This window comes from Myodes glareolus, chromosome 19 (assembly GCF_982192425.1).
Source record: "Myodes glareolus chromosome 19, mMyoGla1.1, whole genome shotgun sequence".
Classification (NCBI taxonomy): domain Eukaryota; kingdom Metazoa; phylum Chordata; class Mammalia; order Rodentia; family Cricetidae; genus Myodes; species Myodes glareolus.
In genome coordinates this window covers 21033201-21058785 of record NC_142044.1, presented here as the reverse complement: position 1 = coordinate 21058785, position 25585 = coordinate 21033201, and the positions used below count along the sequence as shown (strand labels likewise).

General features: G+C 46.8%; 1 pseudogene; it reads left to right on the top strand.

The window, feature by feature from the left end:
- The first annotated feature begins 8046 nt into the window (after window positions 1-8046).
- LOC148118907 (large ribosomal subunit protein eL15 pseudogene) lies at window positions 8047-8784 on the top strand (annotated as a pseudogene).
- Window positions 8785-25585: the final 16801 nt, after the last annotated feature.

The following is a 25585-nucleotide window of genomic DNA, read 5'->3' as shown; positions in this document are numbered from 1 at the left end:
CAGCTTACATTGCATCTTCTGGTACTATGAAAGCTAGCTACCCAGGAGGAAACCTCCAGCTCAGATCCAGTTTGATTTCTCTATCTCCTATACCAAATGCTGTCAACTCTGGATAGTTGGAGGGCAGCCAAAAGGAATTTCAAGGACCTGTATTGTCCTGAAAACTTCTTGAGCCTCGCTGACCGCAGCTCAAAAGGACACATCCCATACTTAGCACTAGGAGTTGGTTTAATAACACGTGACTCTTTCAGCGTTGTTCAGCCATGCCTGCTTTTTACCCTCCTAACTCATTTTTTACTCGGCTAATAAAGTAGTATGTTTCCATTGGACTTTTTCCTGCACCCTTCATTCTGTAAATCAATTTTTGAAGTTTTTTTTTCCCCAGATAAGGAAAGACTCAAAGATTAAGTCATATAGCTAAGTGTCAAAGACAAGAACCTAACTTCATGCTGTTCTTTCTTGAAACCGAAGCAGATGCCGGCAGGATACAGTCTGCCTTCGGGATATGTGCTTTCTTTCTTTCTTTTTTTTTAAAAAATATTTATTTATTCATTCGTTATGTATACAGTGTTCTGCCTGCATGTGTGCCTTCAGGCCAGAAGAGGGCACCAGACCTCATTACAGATGGTTGTGAACCATGTGGTTGCTGGGAATTGAACTCAGGACCTCTGGAAGAGCAGGCAGTGCTCTTAACCTCTGAGCCGTCTCCCCAGCCCGGGATATGTGCTTTCTCCAGCCCGGGATATGTGCTTTCTGCCGATGCAGTTCCCTCGGTCCACCTTGTGCAATTCGTATTTGTTATGTAATCAAAGGCGGTTACAATTCAGCAAGCCTCCAGAATGGAAATGTTAGTTAGGAAGGGGAGCTTGGTATTGAGGTAGGCAATTGTAGGCTAAAGTAGAGAGAAGCCGTTTGTTCTGGGGAGAGGCACTAACAAGAGTCGCAACAAAGGTAATTCAGAAATTCGACTGTTAGGTGTAGCAGCCTGTGCCTGTAACCCTAGTTCCGGACATGGAGCTACGGACATCAGTGCATCCTTGAAGCGCATTGACCTAACCTGAATTGACTCGGGGTCAGTGAGAAACCCTTTCTCCAAAAGTGAAGGTGAAGTGCAATCGAGGAAAGATCCGATGTCCCCCTTTGGCCTCTACACACGTGTCCGCAACAGCATGCACAGGTGCACACACCCATACCAACAAGTACAGTACAACCTACACAATAGAAAGTTTGGAGCCGAGAGGACTGTATTGCTAGACATGGCAGAAAGCAGCAGGGTGTGGCTGGGAAAAGGCTGAGAAGGGAGATGGGGACCGAATTCAGTGGAGGAAGTTAGGAGAGAAGGGAAAGACAAACTGGCCGAATTTTGTGTTGGTAGCTATGGTGCAGTTTCCGATAAGGCTTGCTTTGACCTATGGTGCTGAGATTGGGGTGGGGGGGGATGGGAGAACAATGAGAGAGAGACCGACTGCAGGATTCCTAGGACTTAATGGGGATGAGGGTTGCTCATGCTGACTGGTTTCCACTGGCAAGCTCTGTAGGCCCAGGTGAGGGAGAGACAGTTCTCATTCGGTGTCCTGCTGCAGGGATTTCATCAAGGAGAGACAGCGACCTGTAGGAAAAATCAGGTGCCATCCTGTGTGCCCCATTGGTATCCCATTGTGTGTGTTCTTTGTCACACACATTTTGCCATTTGCTTAATCTTTTACATGGAACAGTAAAGGCACACCACATAAAATGCAGGTGGTTTGTGGGATTTTTTTTTATTTTCTATTTTTGGTCCCACTGGGTTGCTGAGGATGGCCTTGAACTTTGACCCTTCTCTTCTGTCTGCTGAATGCTTGGATTATCGACATGTACCAACCCTGCCTGGTTCATGCCGTGCTAGGGGTCAAACTCAGGGGTTTTTCACGGGCTAGGAAAAAGCACCCTACCCACTGACCTGGATCACCAGCTTTGTCACGTGATTTTTCAATTCTGAGAGTAGAGGTTTTGGCCTGCCTTAGGAGAGAGCTAGGACCTGGTCTCCTAAGAGCATTCAAAGATTTGGTTGTTTATGTAAAAAGTCATAGTCCTCTGATGCAAGATAAAAAGAGTTTGGAATAACAGGAAGAATGTACTCAATATGTTTCTTTTAAAAACAATAAAACAGTCCTTGTCTACAGTGTATAGTTACATATTCATCAACCTCAGACTTGGGTGGTTTGGGTAAAGGAGATGGTGCAGACTGAATTCAGGCAAGCAAGAGTGTGTGGGAGTTAAGGTGTAAATTTAGTTTGCTCTCTTGAGAAATTCCCCTGGGGTCAATGCAGATGTCAGCGTAGTAGGGAGAGGAAACCCCTGCCATAGCGTGGGACCACACAAACCTCGGAATACTGAATTGAGTTTTAGGTACAGGACAGGCTCACTTGGGCAGAATAACAGGGCTCATTGGAAGCCTTCACCTGACCCAGATGAATCTGATTTCTCCTCGGTGTGCTGGCCTTTTCCCAAGGGCTGGCATAGACACAGTGGGTCCTTGTTAAGTAAGGACAATCACCGTTAGCATAGGGAGCCTTTGGCTTTGGGCTGTACTTGTCTTGATAAAGAAGCAGGAAACCCAGCTCTAAGAATGTAATACATCCCAGCCAGGGCCTGGTTCTCTCCTGGTGGTGCTTGGATCTGTTCCTGGAGAGGAGATTGAGATTTTGTGGTCATATAGATTCTCAGTTTAAGAAGAACCCTGGCTAAGGCAAGCCCGAAAAGTCTATTTTTAGGGGTTTGGAAGAACTCGTGACCAGAGATCTGCTGAGAACTCTTATATTGGCAGGGCACCCGGGATCCAGGTGGCAAGCATTGGGCTCCTCTCTCAGTGGGCCATGTTCATTTCACCATTGGTTCTGTTCTTGTGTTCCCTTTAGAATTCAGCTCTCGGGTCTTGTTCCCACATTAGACATTTTGCTCCTAGCTTTAAATTCAGGAAAAAACATTTGACTGTCAGTCCCATTACAACTACTCATGATAGGAGGAGAGATCATTGTCTAAAAGCACATCAGAGTGCTGTTGCCGGAAGAAGGAAGAAGTGGATGCTGGGTAGGCAGCAAGCCCTGACTAGGTTTTTATGCCTCACATCTGACCTGGGAAAAGCCACTGACTGTGTTTCATTTTAGCCTGAAAATGAGACAGTATCCCCACTCTTGGGCTTGGCTACCAAGAATTTAGCAGGGAGTGTGTACAGTTTGCTGATTATTTAGGGGAGGGACAGAAATGATGGGAGTTGACATTTAACATCAGGTACTGAGTGGCTAGCTGGACTTGAAGGTAGGTACTGTGTCTCTCTGGCTCTCTATCATGTCTCCAACAGAGCCTTCCCTGTGTCTGCTTTCTGGGAGAGTTATTAGGTATCTCTGTTGCTGAGGCGAAACACCGTAACGAAAAGACAAGTTGCAGAGGAAAGGGTTTACTTGGCTTATACTTCAGCGTTGCTGGTCATCACTGAAGGAAGTCGGGACAGGAACTCAAACAGGGCAGGGACCTGGAGGCAGGAGCTGATGCAGAGGCCGTGGAGGGGAGCTGCTTAGTGACTTGCTCCCCATGGCTTCCTCAGCCCACCTTATAGAGCCCAGGACCACCAGCCCAGGGATGGCACTACTCACCATGGGCTGGGCCCTCCCCCATTGAACACTAAATGAGAAAATGTCTTACAACTGTGTCTTAAGGACACATTTCCTCAACTGAGTCTCCTTTCTCTGGGGACTCTAGCTCTGTGAAGTTGACACAAAACCACCCAGTAAAACTGACCTCTTGTTAGCTTGACACACAGACACATCACTATTAAGCTATAACCCTTCTTATTCATCCTCAAGATCTTAAATAACTTTTAAAGCCCCACAGTCTTTAGAAATTCAAACACATTAAAATTTCAGTGTCTTTAAAATAGCCAATCTCTTTAAAGATACAAAGTCTTTTAAAACTCAAGTCTCTCAGCTGCAGCCTCCAGTAAAATACTTGAGTTAAAGAGGGTAAAATCAGCACAGTCACAGTCAAATCAAAGCAAAACAAAACTCTAACTGTCCAACGTCTGGGATCCACTCACTCTCTGGAAGCCTGCACTTGGGTCACCTCTCCGGCTCCACCCTCTGCAGAACACACAGCTTGTCTTCCAGGCTCTGGCGGCTCCACTCCCCTGCTGCTGCTGCTCTTGGTGGTCATCCCATGGCACTGGCGTCTCAAATGCTGAGGTCCCTTGCTGCTACTGGGCTGCACTTTTACCGATAGCCTCTCATAGACTCTTCTCATGGTCCCAAGCCTCAGCTTCTTTGCATGACCCCTTCACTTCTGGGCCTTTCACTGCTACTGAGGCTGAACCTTCACCAGTGGCCTCTCCTGGCCTCTCAGTGTCAAGCCTCAGCTTCTCTCTGTGACCCCTTTATGCCTTCAAAATCTGTGCAGCCTGGGAGACACATTACCAAGTCCAGCTGCCAGCGTAAGGTATAACCATGACTGACTTAGGAACACGATTCCTTAGTGCTCTCAGGAAATAAATCCCAGAAGATTTCACCCCAGGGATAATCGCCGCTGATTTTTTAGCTCCAGCCAACTAGCATCAAGTATCCCAGCAAAGCAAAATTTTGCTTAAGTGGTTGTGTTAACTTGTTAATCACAGCTGATTCTTCAGCCCCAGTTAACCAGAACCACAGGATCTTAATTTAAAATAACAAATGGCCCTGATGGTCTTTAAAGTTCCCTCTGACATTTCACAAGCCGGGCCTCCATCCTCTGCCCTGCTCTCAACGGTTTTCCAAGTTGCCACAGAACACCCCACTGGGGTCTCAGTGGCTTTTCTAGCCCAAAGTTCTAAAGTCCTTCCACAGTCCTCCCCCAAACATGGTCTAGTCTGTCATCAATACACCACTACACTGGAGTCAATTTGTCTTAGGGTTTCTATTGCTGAGACAAAACGCGGTGACCAAAAGACAAGTTGGGAAGGAAAGGGTTTATTTGGCTTACACTTCAGCATTGCTGTTCATCACTGAAGGCAGTCAAGGACAGGAACTCAAACAGGGCAGGATTCTGGAGGCAGGAGCTGATGCAGAGGACATGAAGGGATACTGCTTACCGGCTTGCTTCCCATGACTTGCTCAACCCAATTTCTTATAGAACCCAGGATCACCAGCCCAGGGATAGCGCCACTCACCATGGCCTGGGCCCTCTTCCATTGATCAGTAAATGAGAAAATGCCTTAAAGCTGGGCCTCATGGAGGCATTTCCTCAGCGGAGGCTCCTTCCTCTGATGACCCTAGTTGTGTCAAGTTAATACACAAAACCACCCAGTACAGTTACTGAAGGAACAAATAGATTTCATAACCTAAATTCTTTGCTGTGACTGACTCTTCTCTCCATCCTTGCATTATGCCTAGGCCCCTCCAATATCCTGGGTAATTTAGCTCTTGCTTCAAGCTTTTATCCAGAAACAAAAGTTTTGCAGACCCATCCATCTCAGAACCACATAACAAAGCTACTTGCCAGATACAAGGGTCACGTGAGGGAAGCAGATGAATTCTGTTAAAGAAAGGAAGGTTATCCCCCACATGAACCTGTTCTCTGAGATTCTGCTATACCCCGAATAGTGAGTTGAATGGGGCTGCTGAAGTTACATGTACCAAAAACCAGAGTGTGACCTCATTTGGAAAAGTAGGTCTTTGCAGTTGTAATTAAATGCTGTTGAGATGAAGTCATCTTATATTATCTGGGTGGCTCTGAATCCAGTGGCGGTAGGTTGGAGTTATAGGGCTATATTATACAGGCCCATATTTTTATATTGTATGGCTGCCAGAACTTAAGGACACAATTTGCACCTGCTACACAGAAGAAATAGCTCACCCATCCCTCCTTAGTTTGGTAACTGGGGGGGGGGGGATAAGCAGAGCTATTCAATGGAAGACAAATATTGGTACCATTGTAGAGAAGCTGACGCTTCACAGTGTGGCTATGGGGAGGTTCTTAACCTTAACCTCAAACTTTGAAAGCCTCCACTGGCCACTGGCACAGCTGGGTAAGGACAGTTTGTCGCTGCCTGCTTACATGGGGGAAGCTTCTGGGGGTCCAGCTGTGTCACAGAGCTGCACTCAGTTCCTTATTAATTATTAAATCTTTCAGGGAAGAAAAATGAGAGGTTTCTTACTTATTTTTCCATTTTGGGAAATTGCTTTCTCTTCCCCGGAAACTCAGAGGAAGACTACTAAATACTTCCTAAGAGGGTTCCTTTCTATTCCCATTCCTATGACAGAAAGTGCCTCTTGGGGGACCCAGGACCTAAGTAAGGTTTATGTGCACTGATAGCTGTGTCAGCCCCCAAATCTCCATCTTTTTTTTTTTAATCACACCGGAGATTTAGTGCCTTTTAAATTACAGTGTGGATATTCAGTGTGGATAAGCAAGCCAGGTGGTGGGGGTGAAGAGGCAGGAAGTGAGTGCGGAGCTCAGCTCGCCGCAGGTGTTTGGAGACTTGGAGTCCCGTCATCTGCTGCAGGGATTTTGAACATCGCTTTTGTGCTGTGCTAAAAACTCTTAATCACTCCATCTTCTAGGACCCGAGTCTGCCATTGAGTCCTTTGCAGGCAAGGGTCAGGCTGAGGAAGAGAAAGCTAGGAGAGAAACATAGATATCTTTCTTAATGGCCAGGCCGAACGTAGCACACATCACTGCACACATCACTGCGTACACGCCCACACATCCTCTCTTGGCCAGAGCACCTCACAGGGTCCCAGCCAACCACAAGGAAACTCAGAAATGTGATCTCACGCACACAGGAAGAGGATCAAAAGAAGGCTGGAGAGAGAAAACACAAAAGCAAGCAGCACCACCTTAGTGCAGTGTCCCCTTTCAGTGACTGTGACCCAGCCAGTAGAGCGGAGAGACAGACACCCTACTTGAACCTGCTCTGGAGGGATTTTGTAAACAAAACATGCTGTCTGGGTTTTAGGAAATTTATAGACTGCACATTCAGGAAATACTATGTATAGCTTGACAGATTTTTATAAGCTGAATGTCTTCATTACTTCTCTGTCGTGGCCTAATACCTGACAGTTCAGCTTAAGGGAGAACAGGCTCACTACAGCTTAAGGGAGAATAGGCTCACAACAGGCTCATGTTGGCTCACAGCTGGAGAGAAAGTCTACCGTGGTGGGGAAGGCATCAATGCAGGATTATGAGGCAGCAGGTCACATTGTGTGCACAGTCAGGAATCAGGTGACAACGGGCACTCTGCTGACTTTCTCCTTTCTCTGCATCCAGGACCCGAGGCCGTGGAATGGTGCCCCTCACACACCTCAGTGTCATCTAGAAACTCCTCATAGGCGTGAACAAGGCTTCGACTCTGGCGATTCTAGTTGTCAACCTGACATTCAGCCTTGGCCACCGCATTGTGTAACTAGTGACCCATTAGCATAGGCGTCACCAGCCCACCAGCCCTTGCACCTTCTTTCTCCAACAACCCCTAAGGGAGCTATTGTCCTGGCCTCCTAGACTGGTGTTTGCCCAATTTTGAGTACCGTGCAAATGGGACTGCCATGTGTTCCCTTGTGCCTGACTTCACTGATTTAATAAGGCGTTTGTGGGAGTCATCCACATTTCTGGTGCTTATCCTTTTGGCCATGGCGTGAATAAAGCATGCTTTGTGCATCCCCTTGTGGGGCGCATCTGGATAGATCTATGATATGATGCATAGTGCCTCCATGAACAGTCTGTCGTATATCTTGATGTCAGTGTGCGTGCCTGTCTCGGTGGCCTGCCCTATATCTAGGAGTGGGACTTCAGAGCTCAAAGTACGAACATGTTCAGCCGTAGTAGCAACCATTGGAAACTAACAGGTTTCCCAGGCCAGTGAGATAGCTCAGAGGGAAGTGCGTGTTGTACAAGCTGCAAGGGAGAACCAACTTCTGCAAGCTGACCTCTGACTATGGCCTCTGGCCATGACGTGTCTGCATGTGCATGTGTGCTCGTGAACACACATACACACACACACACACACACACACATTAAATAAAAATGTTTAAAAAAAGAAACTTGGATCTGGGAGAAAGGCTTCTTCCTTTCCTCTGGCGGCGGCCATCAGGTGAGCCAAGATGGGCGCGTACAAGTACATCCAGGAGCTGTGGCGGAAGAAGCAGTCGGACGTGATGCGCTTCCTTCTGAGGGTCCACTGCTGGCAGTACCGCCAGCTGTCCGCGCTGCACCCGGCTCCCCGCCCTACCCGGCCCGACAAAGCGCGGAGGCTGGGCTACAAGGCCAAGCAAGGTTACGTCATATACAGGATTCGTGTCCGCCGTGGTGGCCGCAAACGCCCGGTTCCCAAGGGTGCGACCTATGGCAAGCCTGTCCATCATGGTGTGAACCAGCTAAAGTTTGCCCGAAGCCTTCAGTCTGTTGCTGAGGAGAGAGCTGGACGCCACTGTGGGGCTCTGAGAGTCCTGAATTCTTACTGGGTTGGCGAAGATTCCACATACAAATTTTTTGAAGTTATCCTCATTGTTCCGTTCCATAAAACTATCAGAAGAAACCCTGACACCCAATGGATCACCAAACCGGTCCACAAGCACAGAGAGATGCGTGGGCTGACATCTGCAGGCCGCAAGAGCCGTGGCCTTGGAAAGAGCCACAAGTTCCACCACACTATTGGTGGCTCTCGCCGCGCAGCCTGGAGAAGGCGCAACACTCTGCAGCTCCACCGTTACCGCTAATACACGTAATGTTTGTACAAATCATACCCAATAAACAATTTAGGACCGAAAAAAAAAAAAAAAGAAACTTGGATCTGGAGAAATGGCTCAGCAGTTTAGAGCACTTCTTGCTCTTTTAGAGGACCGGGGTTCAATTCTCAGCACCCACATAGTGGCTCACAATCATTTGTAACTCCAGTTCCAGCAGACTCAACACCCACTTCTGACATCTGCTGGCACCAGGCATGTATAGGGTACACATGCATACATGTATATGGTATACATGCATACTTCCCGTCAAAACCTTCATCACATAAAATAAATCAATCTAAAACTAAAATAAGTGTCTTAACAGACTTCTAACTGAATGGGTTGACCCTGGTGGGGTGGTGAGAGTGTGTACGTTGTTTGCCCTCTGGGGCTCCCCAAAGCCCTCACTCTGCCTTGCTTTGTCACCCTGCAACTGGAGGCCCTGCTAGAAGCCTTGACTTTTTGTGGCCAAAAAAGTACCCACAACCGAAGTTTTGGAACCCCAAACCCTTCTCTCTTTTCTTCATTCTTTCTGTCTTCCCAGTCATCTCTCCAGTATGCAGCCTCCACGTTGGAGGAAGAACACGGAGGTCACAAAGGCCTGAAAAGGCAAAGATAAATTTCCTTTAGGGGTAGTGGTGGGAAGGGAAGCTGGGATCACTCTTGCATTAATGGTTTTTGTATCTGCCACACAGAGAAGGGGAGTCACAGAAAAGCCCTTAAAGACCATTAAGACAAAATACCTGAGGAGAGTAGATTCTTATTAATATTCAAACCCTCAGGCTTGTGATTAGAGGAGACAGGACTGCAGTGAGGAGGCAGAGGACCCACAGCCCTGTAAGGAAAGACAGGGAGGGCAGTGGGGGAGGAGCCTGCTGCGGGGGAGGGGGGGCTGTTAGATCCTGGCGGGGAACCCAGTGACCCCTGGGCTGGGCCCTGGAGGGTCCTGTGGGTGGAATAGCGGTCAAGGTTCTAACTTCACCTTAGCCTGGCCTTGATTAATGTGCACCTGGGGAGGGGCAGAGGCTCGAGCTTTTCCACGTCTCATGAGAAATACATAATCATTAATCAACATTACCGGGTCCCACTCAGACTAAGTGGCCTCTTGTGATTAGGAAGGGGCTCTTGAGAAAAAAAAAAAAAGCAGTCTTTTTAGCATTTTGATATTTTCAGCATGTACGTTTGACAATGGCTGTCTTGATGGGGGGGGGGGGTGGCGGTGAGAGGTGCTGTTGTCCAGGGCGTGTTCTCCTCTCTCTCTCTCTCTCTTTCTCTCTCTCTCTCTCTCTCTCTCTCTCTCTCTCTCTCTCTCTCTCTCTCTCTCTCTCTCTGTGTGTGTGTGTGTGTACACTCACCTGAGAAACAAAGACAGAAAGAGGCTCGTGGGAGTGTGCTTAGGCAGCAGGCCACGCTCTTCTCTCTAGTGTGCAGGCTGCATTCCCACTGGGCGCCTTTCTCTGAGCCGGAGCTGCAGCCCGCAGGGAGTGAGGGCAGCAGAGGCGGGCCCTTTCTTCTTTCTTAGTTATACATTCTCCAACTCCAGGGTGCCAGAATTAGGATACAATCCAGTCTTACTTCAAAATGGGAAGACCAGTGTGAGATTAGATCAGATATTATAAATACGCCCTTCAACTAGCCTGAGAAACTTCACACACACACACACACACACACACACACACACACACACACACACACACACACACACCGGCTCTTCATCATGTGTCCATTTAGTCCTCACTAGTTACCCTGGAAGGGTCTGTGGCCCTGAGCTGTTGGGGATGCCAGGCTCAGAGGCAGCCAGTGACCCCTCTAACCAGTCATTTGCTGAGCCTAAGTTCCTTCTTTCTGTGATCATCAGTGTGATTTGGGATACCGGGCAGGCTTTGATAGAGCTGGTGCTGCCCTTGACCAGCTTGATGACTTTGAACCAGATGCTGAACCTCTCTGAGCTCCTCAGCTTTATAAAGAGAAGAACTAGCCCCAGCGCCTGCCTGGCCGATTTCGAGAACTCGGTGAGCTCATGTTGGGAAGGAACACGCTGTCCACAACAAGCATCTGCCCCTGCCTCCTTCTTTTGCTCTTTCGGCCTGACATCAGTTTGATCCTCAGAAGAGGCTGTCAGGATGGTGTTGTTACAAGTAGGGAAACAGAGGGTCAGAGAAGCAGGGAACCTGCTCACCCTGCCAGGACCTGCTTCAGTGAAATAGCAGTGGCTTCACTTAGCTCCAGGCTCACATTGATGTGGTGTCAATTACAGGAGATGCTGTGTGCCCAGAGGATCGTGAGACACCATCAGAAATGATTCTACCTGCTTTGAAGGCAGCTTGGTGGATGTAAGTTAGAAAAAAACATAACAAAATATAAGTTTTTTTTTTCTTTTTTTAAATCACCTCGTCCCTATAAAAATCTGAGAAACCCCAATTCTGCTTCTCATATGGCTAACTCACACTCCAGTGGTCAAAATGGACGCTTGGAAGAATGTAGACAGTAACATTACCTGCCGTAAAGCCATTCGAGAAACAACCCAGTGTCTAACAATACTAGAGTGGCCGAGTTCTCGCTTACTGTGTAATGAAATCCTGTACCTCGAGGAGTCTGATCACTGTGCTGCCGTGGGAAGCGATGCTGAAGTTCTGAGACAAGTGACATGGGAGAAGCTGTACACAAGCCAGCATACGTTGCATGGGCCCCCATCACTGAGAAATTTGAGGCTGTGCTGCTAGGAGTTAGGTTAGTGACTATATTTAGTGTTGAGATAGTTGCCGGGAAGGCCAATGGGACTCATTAGGGCTACTGATCAACTTAACTGGTATGGGTGGTGATTCAATTTATGACACTTTACTGAGCTGTATATTCATAATTAGTTTACTTTTCTGTGAGGACATCCTTCAGTTTTGTTGGCTTTAAAACATGGTTGGGTAACTGAGAGAGTCCTTGGGAAACCTGGAGAACCAGGCTGAAGGCTGTGCTCCGGGATTAATGCCAGTTCGGCTGCAGAGTTTATTGAATGAGGGAACCGCCGTCACACAGTGTGTGTAAGCTTTATACTACCCCGCCCCACCTGCCCAGGGATAGCACCTACACAATGGGATGGGCCCTCTTACGTCAATTAATGATCAAAAAAAAATGTTCCACAGACGTGCTCACAGGCAGATCTGCTGGAGTCAATTCTTAGGTTGAGCTTCTGCCTTTCTAGGTGTGTCAAGATGGCAGCCAAGATTAGCTATCCCACCACCCCAGCATCAAGGCCTCCTTCTTCAACAAGAGCTCAGCAAATTCTGCCACCTTTTTAAAACATGGATGTTGACTGGTGCCTCTATTCCAACTGTTCCTATGTTGTGGAGTCAGTGTTCGTTCTTAGCTGCAAGAGAGGCAGGCAAAATAAGACCAACTCTGGTTTGGAGACAGAGAGCAGGAATTCTTCAAATGTAAGAGGGCTGAAAACAGAGCCATGAAATATGACAGAGGGCCACACTACTGGATTTATTTAACAAGGACCCTTTGGGAAGAATGACCTTATTTTCTCATGGTCCTAATGGTGGAATAGATGTCTGTTGGCATCTAGCTCCATACCTACCTTTTGACACATTTTCTTCTACCACAAAGATTGAGAAACTATTTTTTTATTCTCCTGTCAGCTAGATTCCTTTAGGTTTTTCTTTCTTTTTGTAAAGGGCACCAGTGTGATATAAGGTCAAACGACAGAAACAAGTAGAAGTCATCTTCCCCTGGCAATAGTGTCACTGGTACTTAGGTCCATGAACTCTGGTTCCTGTCTCCATGTCCTTTCCTAAAGTTCCCAGTATGAATGCTGTAATCACCCACTTTATTTTGCTGATGGATGGGTACTGAACACACGGGCCTCTCAGAACCTTAGGGTGGAGGTTTTACATAGGTGTATTTGTAAGGGCTATGAGAATTGAGCTTTCCACTCTATACAGAGAGGAAAGTCTCTGTACAGTCTATACAGTCTCTAGGATCATTATGACTCATCTGTCATCAGAGGGCTGTGAGCAGTGACTATTCATCCAGATTGCAGGATTGCAGACTGGCAGACTGAACCTAGCGATGCTAGAGACCTGGAGCATGTGATGGAAGAGCAAGTGAGCTATCAGAATGGCCAGTCTTAGAGTCAGGTAGCCCTGGACTCCCATCCTTACCCATCTTCCAAGGGACTGTCTAAGCACTTACATGTCTTCCGGCCTCAGTTTCCTCACTAGCTAATAGTTTAATACTGGGAGAGCCATGAGGAAGTTAAGTAGACAGGTGTCTATAAATACCCTTTGGTTTTCCATGCAGAGGGCATTTTCAGACCCCACAGAAAAGCTTTGAAATCTTATCAGTGGCTCACCTGAGAGAGAACACTTGTTCGCTTGATGGGGCATGCTCTTTTAGGCCTGGTGCTGGGGATACAAGGGAAACACATGGTTTAGTAGGAGATGGGGGACACGCTGAGGCTATTTGATCCTTTATGACAGAGGCATTTATGGGGATTTAGAGGAGGCAATGGCCTCTCAAGGAAGAGAACTTCTCCAGACCTGGACATGGGAACACTGAAGATTTCTAGACTGAGATTTGAAAGAAGTTGAAGACTTAGCTAGGTAAAAGCAGGGATGGAAGACGATCTTAGGTATTGTGTGCAAAGGTCAGAAAATGAGACCCATGGGGGATCTGAGGGAGCTCTACGTGAGGACAAAGCAGGAGAGAGAGACTGGGTTGGGCTGCCGGGGAGTAGATTTGTCCCCATTATTGTGGAGGACATATTCTCTGCCCCAGGAGAGAGGTGGCTGGCCTGGAGCCCAGCTTCAGGCTGATTTACGGGCAGCTAGTGCCAAGAGTGGCCATGTCACCTGCTCTTAAATCCAAGGCACGTAAGACTCTGTGCCTTTGTCCAATGTTAACACAAGCCGAGACGAGAAGCTTCCCCTGGGATGGGTGCTCTCTGCCCCAGCCCTGTGCACCATGGCACACACAGAGAAGTTGCAGGCATGGAAGCTGTTCTTGCCAGCACCTCTCCACCCTTTCCCTGCCTTCTGGTCCTGGCACCTGTCACAATCTGATGTCCTCTCTCTTCTGGGTTTGTCAGGCTAGCAGGTGTCTGCTCTAATTCCCCACTTATCTTCAGGTAGGTGCTTTTTTTGAGGCGACAGATAATCTTTGGGATTCTCAGGAAGCTGTTCACGCAGGAGGGAGTTAAGACGCCTTCTACTGCTCAGGGAGGGGCAGGTTGAAGTTAAATAGCAGAAAAAGTCAGAAGAGAGAATGCTGGGCTCCTATCAGCTCACTTGTTTCCAACCCTGTCCCCTCCCACCTTTTCTCCCTTGTTTTTGTCTCTGACCTCTGTCTGGCAGGTATCTCTTCTCTAGGAACACACCTGCGACCACCATTTTCCCACCCAGTCCTCTGCTGCCTTCTCAGTTCTGTCTTCTATCCAGCTGCAGTTGTTGATTAACACATCTGCCTCCCCCCTTACATCAAGTTGAAGTTCAGTGGCAGTGAATGGTACCAATATGTTGGTCCCGTGCCAGGTTCTGAATGGGCAGGGGGAAAGTCCTGGTGTGGCCTACAATTCACGGAGGCACAGGCCAGTGGGGTTTCCCTCCCAGTTGGTGGGAGGAAGAGACCAGCATTTGTTCAGTTTAGTTTACCCAGAAATTATAGTGCTCGTCACAAAGAAAGTCCTCAGTAAGTAAATATTGACCGAATAGTTTTGCACTGTGGATGTATTTCTCAAGTTTCCCAAAAAAGAAATACAAGAGCACTCAGAAAGTGACTCAGCAATGGGACTTTGCCAGCTGCACATCTGCGTATGCCCCTCCTGGGGATCTCCTGTTTCCCAGAGTCACAGGCACGGCAGAGTAGGACATGGAATTGAATTGTGAGAAGGAGAAAGCATGGGAGAGCAGATTTCCTCTAGTCTAGGGGGACAGGAGTGCCCTTTGCAATAGCTTAGCATGGATGACATTATGTTCCCATCGTGTGGACACTGACCAGATGACAGCTACTTACCCTACCCTTCCACACTTGTGACAAGCACTGTTGTATACATGGCACCTTATGCCAATGGCTACCAGTCTGCAGACCATTGGCTAATGCATTACTGTCTCTTAAAAGTACAGAGAGCATGGCCCATAGAGGCTAGGAATTTGTTTAAGCCATATCCATTTTACTAGGTGAAAAATGGGCGCAGAACCAAGGCCTTGGATTCTATATTGGCCAACACCCCACCCCAACACACTATGCAGTTGGAACTGTAATCTCTTACTTAATGTGTTATTATCATAAAAGGTGGATAGGGTACATCTAATCTTGAGTCTACAAGAAAGGCAGTATCTTTCTAATCATTTAGCCATCTGTACTAGTTACTTTTCTTGTTGACCAAATAGCCTGACAAGAACCAACTTAAGGGAGAAAGGACTAATTTTGGCTTACAGTGTGAGGGGTTCTCATCCATCATGATGAGAAAGGCATGACAAGTCACTCTGCACATGTAGTCAGGAAGCAGAGAATGGATCCGGAGCCCTGCTTTCAATGACTCACCTCTTCCTCTTCCAGCACGGCTCTAGGTCCTAAACATTCCATAACTTTCAAAATAGCACTGCTAGCTGGGGACCAGGTTTTCCAACACAGGAGCCAAGGGAGGACATTTCACATTAAAAATACAAAAGCATACCTTCATGTTTTGATGATTCATTGCCTGCTTGTCCATTATCAGAACATTCAACCGTCTATTTATCCATCTACCCAACATCCACCTAACTACTCACTCAAATATCGCTATCTGTTGCTCCACAAAGTATCTATGCATCTTCTCATTTATCTACTTGTCTGTCTATTCACTAATCCACTCATATGTTCACAACCTATTCATTCAGTCCATCTATCCATCCATCCATCCATCCATCCATCCATCCATCCATCCATCCATTCATCCATACATCCATTCGTTTATCCATCTGTCCATCCATCTATCCATCCACCCATCCGTCTGTCTGTCCTTCTGTCCGTCCTTCTGTCTGTCCGTCCATCCATCCATCCATCCATCCTTCATTTAGTTTATAAATATATATTAAATATCTACTACAGACCACTGTAACATGAGGGCTTGCTTTTTGGGGTTTCTGTCCTGCCCGGTCCCACATTCATTTAGTCCCAGAGAAAATCACACAGAGAGTCTGCATTAGTTATAAACTGATTGGCCCATTAACTCAGGCTACTTATTAGCTCTTGTAGCTTATATTAACCCATTATTCTTATCTATGTTAGCCACATGGCTTGGTACCTTTCTCAGTGGGGCAGCTCACATCTTGCTTCTTCGGTGATCTGGGCAGAACTGCTGAGGGAGCTTCCTGCTTCCCAGAATACTCCTGTTCTCATTGCCCCGTCTCTACTTCCTGTCGGGTTGACCCACCTATACTTCCTGCCTGGCCAATCAATGCTTATTTAAAACATGATTGACAGAATACAGACAATTCTCCCACATCAGGCCACCCAGTGCATGAAGGCGCAAGGGCTACCAAGGAGACTAGGTTGTCTCTTTCCTTTGAGGAGCTCAGTCTGGTGTAGCCAGGGAAATGAATGCAATAGTGGTAATCTGTATAAAGGGACATAGGAAATCTGGAGTGATTGCCTCCCTTCCATGACAAGATAAGGACACATATTCGGCTCTACAGGTGACAGCTGTCAAAACAGCTGAGTATGACATAAACTCATGCCAGGGATCACAGTCTGGGATCAGTTGCAAGATGCATGGATGTGTTTATTGAGGTGAGCGGAGACGTCTTGGGAGGTTAAAGACCAGCGAGATAAATACTCAGAGGCAATTATGTATTGTTTTATTGGGCATTCACAGCATATAAAGCAGTGCTGAATAAATGTTAGGAAGTATGGCTACTGTCTTTGGCAAGAGAACATTAAATGAATAGATCGGTAATGACATCAACAAGTACCCCTCCCTTGCTGCAAAGCTTCTGCTTGAACTTAGACTTGTACTTTGAATGTGGAGGAAGGGTTGTCTATCATTACTCTCACCCAGTGGCTAGTCTAAGTTTAGCTACTGAGTTCCACCTCCAGCATTTCCATTATTATTATTATTATTATTTTTTGGAGTTCTGAAGACCGTTTGCTCCCTCTTCTTGCTTGAACTCAGAGAAGAGACTATTCCAGTTTCTCATAGCTTAGGTTGGGCAGCCAGTCTTCTGTGGCTTAGCAACTTCAAGTGTCTTTGTGCCTACCAAAGACAACTTGAGCAAATAGTTATAAAAAACGTTTGTATAACTGTCCTGTGTCAGGGGTGGGTGGGTCGACTGGGCGATGGTGCTTATTGCTCATGCAGAGGACCCAGGTTCAGCTTTCAGCTCCTCCACTATAGTCTGCAACTCCAGTTCCTGGGGACTGGATACCTTTTGACCTTCTGTAGGTTTCTAAGCATGCACAAAGTACACATACATGTAGGCAAACACTCATTCATATAAAATAAGTCGGATTTGTTTTTTAAGATCTTGAGGCTAGAGGAGTATACTGGTCAGTTTTTGCCAGCTTGACATAAACCTAGATATACCTAGCAAGAGGGACTCTCAGTTCAGGAATTGCCTTCATCAGACTGGCTTATGGGGGTGTCTGTAGGACATTTTCTTGAGTGATAATTGATACATGAGGACCTAGTCCACTGTGGGTGGCCCCATCCCTACACAAGTGAGTCAGGGCTGCCTAAGAAAAGCATCTGAGCAAACCATTATGGGCAAACCAGTAAGCAGCTTCCCACCATGGTTCCGGGCTCTGCTCCTGTTTGAGTTTTTGTTCCGATGGTCCCTCAAGGATGGACTGTGACGGGAACTTGTGTGCAAACAAAGCCTTTCCTCTCCCAAACTGTTTTTGGTCAGTGTTTTATCACGGTGGCAGACTAGAACAGGAAGGGAGCTCGGTGGGCAAGAGGTGCTGCTGTGCCAACAAGAGAATCTGAGTTTGAACCTCTAGACTATGTGAAGACTGGGCGAGGCCATGAATACCTACAACCTCAGCACTGAGGGGTGGAAACAGGCAGCTCCTGGGAGCTGATTGGCCGGCCAGCCTAGCTAAATCAGGGAGCTTCCTGTTCAGTGCAGGGCCCATCTCAAGGGAATAAGGCAGACACAGAGAGAGAGACAGAGAGAGAGAGAGAGAGAGAGAGAGAGAGAGAGAGAGAGAGAGAGAGAGAGAGAGCAGGCCACCCAGTGTCCTCCTCCGACCTCCTCAAGAGCTCACAGGCATGAAAGCTGCAGATTTAAGTGCACTCACACACACACACACACACACACACACACACACACACACACACGTATACACTACATACCACAGCGCACACACGTTTGTTTCATTTATTTATTTATTTAAAGAAAAAGCCACAACAGTTAAAAATCTAGTTCTGAAGAGAAAGAATTTCTTCTGGTCCAGATTGTTAAAATGAGCCTTAGAATTAATTGCCATGTTAGGTGACTCTTTTCTCACGCCTCAGAGAGCGGTGGGGACTGGGTTAGAGGAAGCTCAACACTTTGCATTTGGGTGTTGTTAGTTGATAGCTTCTTTATAGGAATTCTTTAAAAAATATTATTATTGTATGTTTGTGCATGCACGTTGAGAAAACAATAACAATAACAATACTGATTGTTATTGCTTGCATACATGCTTGTGCCACAGTGTGTGTGCGGAGGCCACAGAGCAACTGTGGAGTTAGTTCGGTCCTTCCTTACGTCAGTTCACTGGGTTGAACCCAGGTCACCAGGCTGACAGAGCTAGACCTTTGCCCACCAGGCCTCTCACCAGCCCTTACAGGCCTTTCTCACCAATGGAAATCCACTTGAGTTCATCTGAGCTTGCCTTCCCGCGGCTGCATCTTGGAATAGTGTCTCTTCCCCTGCGGTCTTGCAGGACCACCTTTTCCTGTTGTGTATGTTCGGTTGCCGGTGCTTAGCGTTCTTGATGTTGTGAAAATCAAAATGGAAGTGTGTGTCGGGGTGGGCGGGAATCATGCAGAGCCCCTGGTCCCCGAGCTTCTGGTAGGACTCAGACATGGAAAACACCGCAGGAAGATGGGAAGGGGGAGGGAAGAGTACCAGGCAATATATTCTTTAGTTTATTCTTTGACAACTTCACATTTATTTAGTATATTCTGGTTATATTCATCTCCGTATCGGTCTCTCTCCCATCCCCATCAACCTTTCCCCCTCCCAACAAGTCTTTCTCACACTGCCATTTCTTCGTTTTATGACCAGTGATCCAGGACTGCCTGTGTGGGCATGTGTGTGGAGCTCTCCACTGGAGTACGGGCAGCTCACTGCCGGTTACACCACTGAAGACAGCCGATGAACAGTCAATAGCTTCCTGGGGACAGACTGGGCCCAATGCACCTCTCCCTGGTCCACCCGAATGTTGCCTGGTCCCAGTCTTGTATAGGTCCCATGCTATGAGTTCATGAGTGGAAGAGCCATAGCTTGCCCAGAAGACAGCATCTTATGGCCTTATTTCTTATCATCTGTCATTTAAATTCTTTCATTCCCTGTTCTGTGCTATTCCCTTGCCTCAGAGGGGATGTTATGGATGTCCCTTTGGTGAGTGAACACTCCACAGTTACTTTGACCAGTCATGACTCTTTGCATTAACTGTTGTTGGCTGCAAGAAACTTCAATAACTCAGAGGGCAAGACTACTCTGTAGGTATAAACATTCATATTTAGAAAGGAATTTGATAGCATATTCATTTAGTAAAATAAGTAAAACTAGTAAAATAATCAGTAAGTTCATCCCTAGGGCTGTGACCTTCCCAGGCATGGATTTTGACTGTGACCAGGCCCACAGTCTTAAGGCATGAAATACTACTACCTGTGGACTGAACCTCAGATCCAATCAAAATGTAGCTGGTTACCCCCATAACGGTAATAATGTTGTGGCTTGGTAAGACTTTTTTTTTTCCTTTTTTTTTCAAGACAGTGCTTCTCTGTGTAACAGCTCTGGATATTCTGGAACTTGCTCTGTAGACCAGGCTGGCCTAGAATTCATAGAGATCTGCCTGCTTCTGCCTCCTGAGCGCTGGGATTAAAGGCATGTGCCACCACTGCCCGGCTAAACTTGGTAAGACTATTGATGGCTCTTCTCCAGCTATTTGCATAGCAACTTCTGTCGCTATGAAAGCTACCCTGCTCAGTTCCATCCCATTTCTATGTCCTGTACCCAAAATACATGGTGTCTTCAGTAGTAAGATCTTTACCTTCTAGTTTTAGTGGGCAATCAGGAGCAATGGCACTAACCTGCATTGTTTGGAGGCCTCTGGTGCCTTCCTGGCCATCAACTTCTAGGGCAGCATCCTACCCTTGGCACTTAGATTCTGCCAAATAGCTCATGTCTTCTGGATTGCATAATCCACCTACATAGGGCACCTCCATTTAATAAAAACAAAACTATTTTATTTTTGAAATTCTAATGACAACATTTCTCCCTTCCCTTTCTTCCTTCAAAATTCTCTCGTATACTATCTTTCAGATTCATGGTCTTCCCCCCCCCACTAATTTGTGTGTGTGCACGGGTGTGTGTGTGTGTGTGTGTGTGTGTGTGAATGTATATCTATATACATTCCTAAATGTAATCTTCTCAGTTCTCATACTGTCATTTAAATGTATGTTTTCAGGGATGACCATTTGGCACAGAAAACCAGTCAGTGTGCTCTTCCCTGGGGAGGGCTACCTTCTCCAGGCCCAGCTTTCTTCAACTGCCTGTAATTCTTTAAGTGCTGAGGCCTTGCGGTCTTTTCCCATCCACTTTGGCATGTTTATTGGTGTCTTCCTTGTTCAGCTCATGTTGGTGAGCCTTTATGGCTATAGCTTGATATTACTAGGAGACACAATCTCACACCAAACTCCGGGACCCCCATCTCTTACAATCTTTCCACCCTCCTCTTCCACAATATTTCCTGAGTCTCAGGTGCAGGAGCATTTTGTAGATGTATCCAAGGGGACTGGGCTCCACAGCTGCATTGGATGGGCTGTGTCTTTCTGTAGTTGTATTTATCTCTTGCAAAGAGAAGTTTCCTTGATGCGGGGTGAAGACTTTACTCATCTTTGGGTATAAGGACGGATGTTTAAATAGTTGTTAGGGATGATGCTGGTTTAGTAAATATCGTTTTAGTAAATTGTAAATTTAAAAAAATAGTAAATTGTAGGTGGTTGTTGATTCTCCTCCAATAACCATGACTTCATTCGAGCCGAGCAGTTAGCTAGGGTTCTAATACCAGATATAGTTTCCCCTTGGTGAGTGGGTATTTAGTCCAATTAGAGAGCTGCTGGATACATCCAAGGCAATGCGTACTACTATTTCACCCTTAGGGCTATTCCAACATTGTATTTTTAATTAGCCTGTAAAGTAGTAGGTTTCTATTGCGTCCTCCTATGTCCTTAGCTTTGGTTAACAGCCCCATCTCCTCCTGTATCCCATCTTCCCCAGACAATGTGTTTTTGGTTCCTGTCTGCTTTGTCATTGACAGTAACTGTAACTGTGACTCCAGCTATGTGGCCGGGCCTTTCTCTGTGCTCTCTCTCATTTGGTTTGACGTTGCTCCATTTGTTCCTTCAGCTCTGATGGTGGTAATGACTCTCCAACTCTAATCTCTGTGTTCCTGACGTTCCTTGAGGATTCTTTCAACTTTGCCTACATCTGTCTCAGAAGTCCCATTGATACAGTATCTTCAGTTGAGTAATCTCTGATGATCAGGGTTCTTTGGGGGATTCTTTATTTAAAGATAGGCTCTCATGTAGCTCAGGCTGACTTTTAACTTGCTATGTAGCCAAGGCTTGCCTTGGACACCTTATCTTCCTGCCTCCGCCTTTCAGGTGCTGGGATTACAGGCACGCACTCCAGCCTGGAGCTTCCCGAGAATCTTGAAATCCTAATGTGACACCCGTGTCTCATACTGACATCTAAGTCACAATTCCATGATGTGGACATTAGCTCCGTACCCCACACCTAAGGGAAACAAGGCCTGGAGAGGCCAAGTGACTTGTCCACTTCAGAGGCTGTGAGCCACCTGGCTTCCAGAAGTGTACCAGGTGCCTAACTGCTATTGCTGTGTCGTGTACTTGTGGCATCTCCAGGCCTGCACCCTTCCCTCTCTCTAGGCAGAAGTGACTTCTAAACTTTTCCATTTTTGGACAGGATCGTAGTCTCCAAAGCATCAATTTTATGGCTATAAAATGTCAATGAGTACCTGTGGTCTCCAATCGCTTGCCTGGGTGATAATGGGTTAGTTAGATGGTTAGCAGAAACACAGCTTTCACACTGCCTCAGGAGCTCTTTCCTGTTCAGGGAAAGGATATGAACAAGGAAGGACTACAGGCTTCATAAGATAGTCTGTCACTCAGACAGGCCTCAGACCCTTCTGGTCGGCTTAGGTCTCCAAAGCCAAAGCTTTGTCCATGTCCATTCTAAGGAAACAATCAGATACAGGAGAGACGGGAAATAAGCGAAGATCACGGCAGCAAGGAAACTGGAAAAAACACATAGGTCTATTAGTAAGAGATTGACTGAGTAAATCAAGGCTTTGCTGTATAGCGATGTCCTCCTGAAGGGAGAAGGGAGGTTCGTTTGCCATCCTGCACTTTTGAAACATTTTAAGTATTTAATTATATGTATGTTGCATATAATGACATTTCATTCCTTCATTATGCAGTGGTAAACAAGAGTACCTTTTCTTTGTAACTCTGTCCATAAATAACGATTAATGATAGTTTCCCAATGCCATCTATATTCAGACTTCTCCATTTGCCTCCAAAAGTCTCTTACAGTTAATCTGCTCAAGCCAGACAAAGACCATGCATCCCAAAATAAAAACCTAAAATTTATGTCCTATTCTTGGTGGGCTAATTTTACATGAGCTGCACAGATCTTTGTTTTATTTCCTTCTTAATTTTTCAGTCCTCCCTCCCTCCCTCCTTCCCTCTCTCCTTTCCTCCCTCCCTCCCTCCCTCTCTCTATCCCTTTGTCCCCTCCTCAATATTTACTAATAACCTTGTGATGTCTTAGGCTGGACACGGGATGTAAAGATGAGCAAAGTCAGACCCTCGCCTCAGGGGTTGCCGAGGCTCGCGAGTGGAAAGAGTCCCTCAGATGACTAGCTCTAAAGCGGCATGTGAGTGTCCTGCCCGAGAGGAAGGCTAGACATCCCACAACTAGGCAGCTTCTGATAAACCATAAGGAAAAGAAAGAAAGATCAGCTTTGGAACTCAGATGAAACTACTAGTTACGTAAAGCAGGGTCTCATTGGTCATGGCATAGATATGAAATTCTTGGATCTTCCTCGCCCTTATGAATCAGCAGGAATTGATCCTTAGAATCTTCCTCCTCTAGTTGTCTCCGTCTGTTTTCAGCCCTCGTCACTGTTCTTTCTTTGGAAGACCCTGTCCCTGCCATAGCTCTCATTCCTCTCAGTTTTCCACAGCCACGGACATGATTGTCAGAGCCCTCTGAAGGAGTGTCTGGCCTGGGAGTGTGTGGCAGAATCCTGGGGGAGAGAGAAAGTGTTCGGGACACACCCACCATGTGTCAGCCTGTTTTGAATGTGCGTGTGTCTGTGCACCGCTTGCAGTGTGGTAATCGGTTCCCAGCCGCAACAATCCCTTGCTGAAGGACTGGACGGCTGTGGTTAAAAGCCTGGGCTTTGGTTTCAGAGAAACCTGGCTTGAAACCTTGCCTCTGACGCTCATTAACTGTGTGGTCTTGGGAAGATTCCTGAATCTGAGCTTGAAGGACTCTGAAGTCTGGGATTCAGCCCTCTAAAGTGGAAAATTGTGCAATTTCCCAATGTGGAGGATCAAAGTTATCATGTTCTATGGACAGCCTTCCTTCTCAGAGCCCTAGCCATTCTTACACAACACGCAGCCACTGGGCCACACAAGGGAGTTGGAGGCACCACGCAAAACATCCCTTGGAGCACATGTGGATTAAAAACAATCCTTTAGGGAGAAAGTCATTGCGCTAAGGCCAGTTCAGCCTTTGGCTTGGTTCTGGTGATGGTACCTGGAAGATTCACCCACCTCTTTGGGGTAGAGGTTGCACCCAGACGTAGACTAGGGGCAGCTGTCTTTCTCGAGCAGCTGGCTAAAGAACCTCCAACAAAGATCCTCTGTTTTATTTAACAGGCGCCACTGTGGCTGTAGCTTGGCAGAGGAGAGAGGCCGAATGACATGTTCTGGGTTGAGATAAACAGTCCCCAGCAGTCCGTGTTTCACTTACCCATCCCATTGCTGCCCTTCTTTAATTATACACCATGGACCCATGCTTCTCTGGGCTGCTGCAGGGGAGTTTGCTGACACTCTTTGCTCCTAAGCTTGAGAGCGATCGCCCAGAAATACACTCAGCTCTCTGTGGTCCCGCGAAGGTTTTGGTTGGGGTAGAGTGCTGCGATCGGGGGTCTCTGCTCACCATGCCAGTTCAGGCTCCTGGAATGGCAGTGAAAAGGTCTAAACCCCTCATTTTCAAGAAAGGAGACAGGCTGAAGGAGGAAGAATGACTGATTTTTCCAGGCCTATGAATCCCGTTAGTGTTAAAGCAAGGGCCAGGATTTCTGGACCCCTGACTCCTCAAGACACATGAATAAGCATTGTCCCAGTCAGCTATTGTGACACACTCATCCTCTTCCAAGCTTTAGTCATGTGTCTATCTCTTCGAGGCCTCATAAGGGTTCCTACAAGGCGGAAGGCAGAATGAGCAAAAGTGGAGACACATAGGGTCCGTGGAAATGGGTAACAAGACATGCGCTAGGAACAGGGGTGTGGTGCCGGTTGGTTTCCAACTTCATTTCTCATTTGCTGGACATTGTTCATGAGACTTTATTGAAAACGTGACCATATGGTTCGTCCTGGCAGCACGGGTCCAGCAAGTGAAACAAGACTAAAAGGGAAGTTATTTTTCCTTGTCTTCCGAAGAGACATTAAACAGGCTTCCGTGTTTAGCACATGGTGACATGGCTTACATAGTTTTCATGTGCCCTCTTCATTGCCTAGTTTCCTCATACCCTGTTCTCCGAAGCTGCTCCCCCTCCAGTGTCTATAAACCTTAACAATGACTGGCCCAATCTGAGTCATCTGTATATCTCTGGACGGTTGACTGAGGTCAGAGAGATGCTGTTATTGGCTAGGCCTGAGTCATATGACCTTCCATGGACAGAAGGGTCATGTGCTGTGTTGGTGCTGCTCCAGCATTCTATGTGGTAGTTAGAACAGGACTGCAGGAGACACACACACACACACGTGTGTGTGTGTGTGTGTGTGTGTATGTGTGTGTGCTGTTATTAAGGGGGAGCAGTGGTAATGGGGAGATGGAGACCTGAAAGAACCTCCCAAGGAGAAGACGAAGGTAGACAGCTCTGATGTGCTAAGAAGTTAATGCTGGTGTTGGTGGTTTCCCAGGGGTTCAAAGGACAGCATGTCCTGAGAGCTGGTTTGGGTGGATCTCAGCCTTCAATCCAGCTTCCCCATTATCTCGGATTTTCCTGTATTTGGTCTGGTGGAATTTAGGTTGGGTTTCTAGGAGTGGCTGACATTTAGGCAAGGAAAAAGGAAGTAGTGAACATTCCAAGAGGAAAGAGTGTATCAGCCTAGAGACCATGTACCCATCACCCCCCAGAAAGAAAGACAGACCATGTAAGGAACCAGGGCATTTGGAGAGAATGACCTAATTCCAGGACTTGTGATGTAAATTCAGCTAAGAGAAGCAATCCCAAGGTAAAAAGACTTCAAACAAACCTCCATTTGCTTCCTACATGCTGTTTTACTTATATCGGAAAATCCCCCATTTGTTCTTCAGGTTCTTTCCTAATAAACGATCGCATCTGCTTTT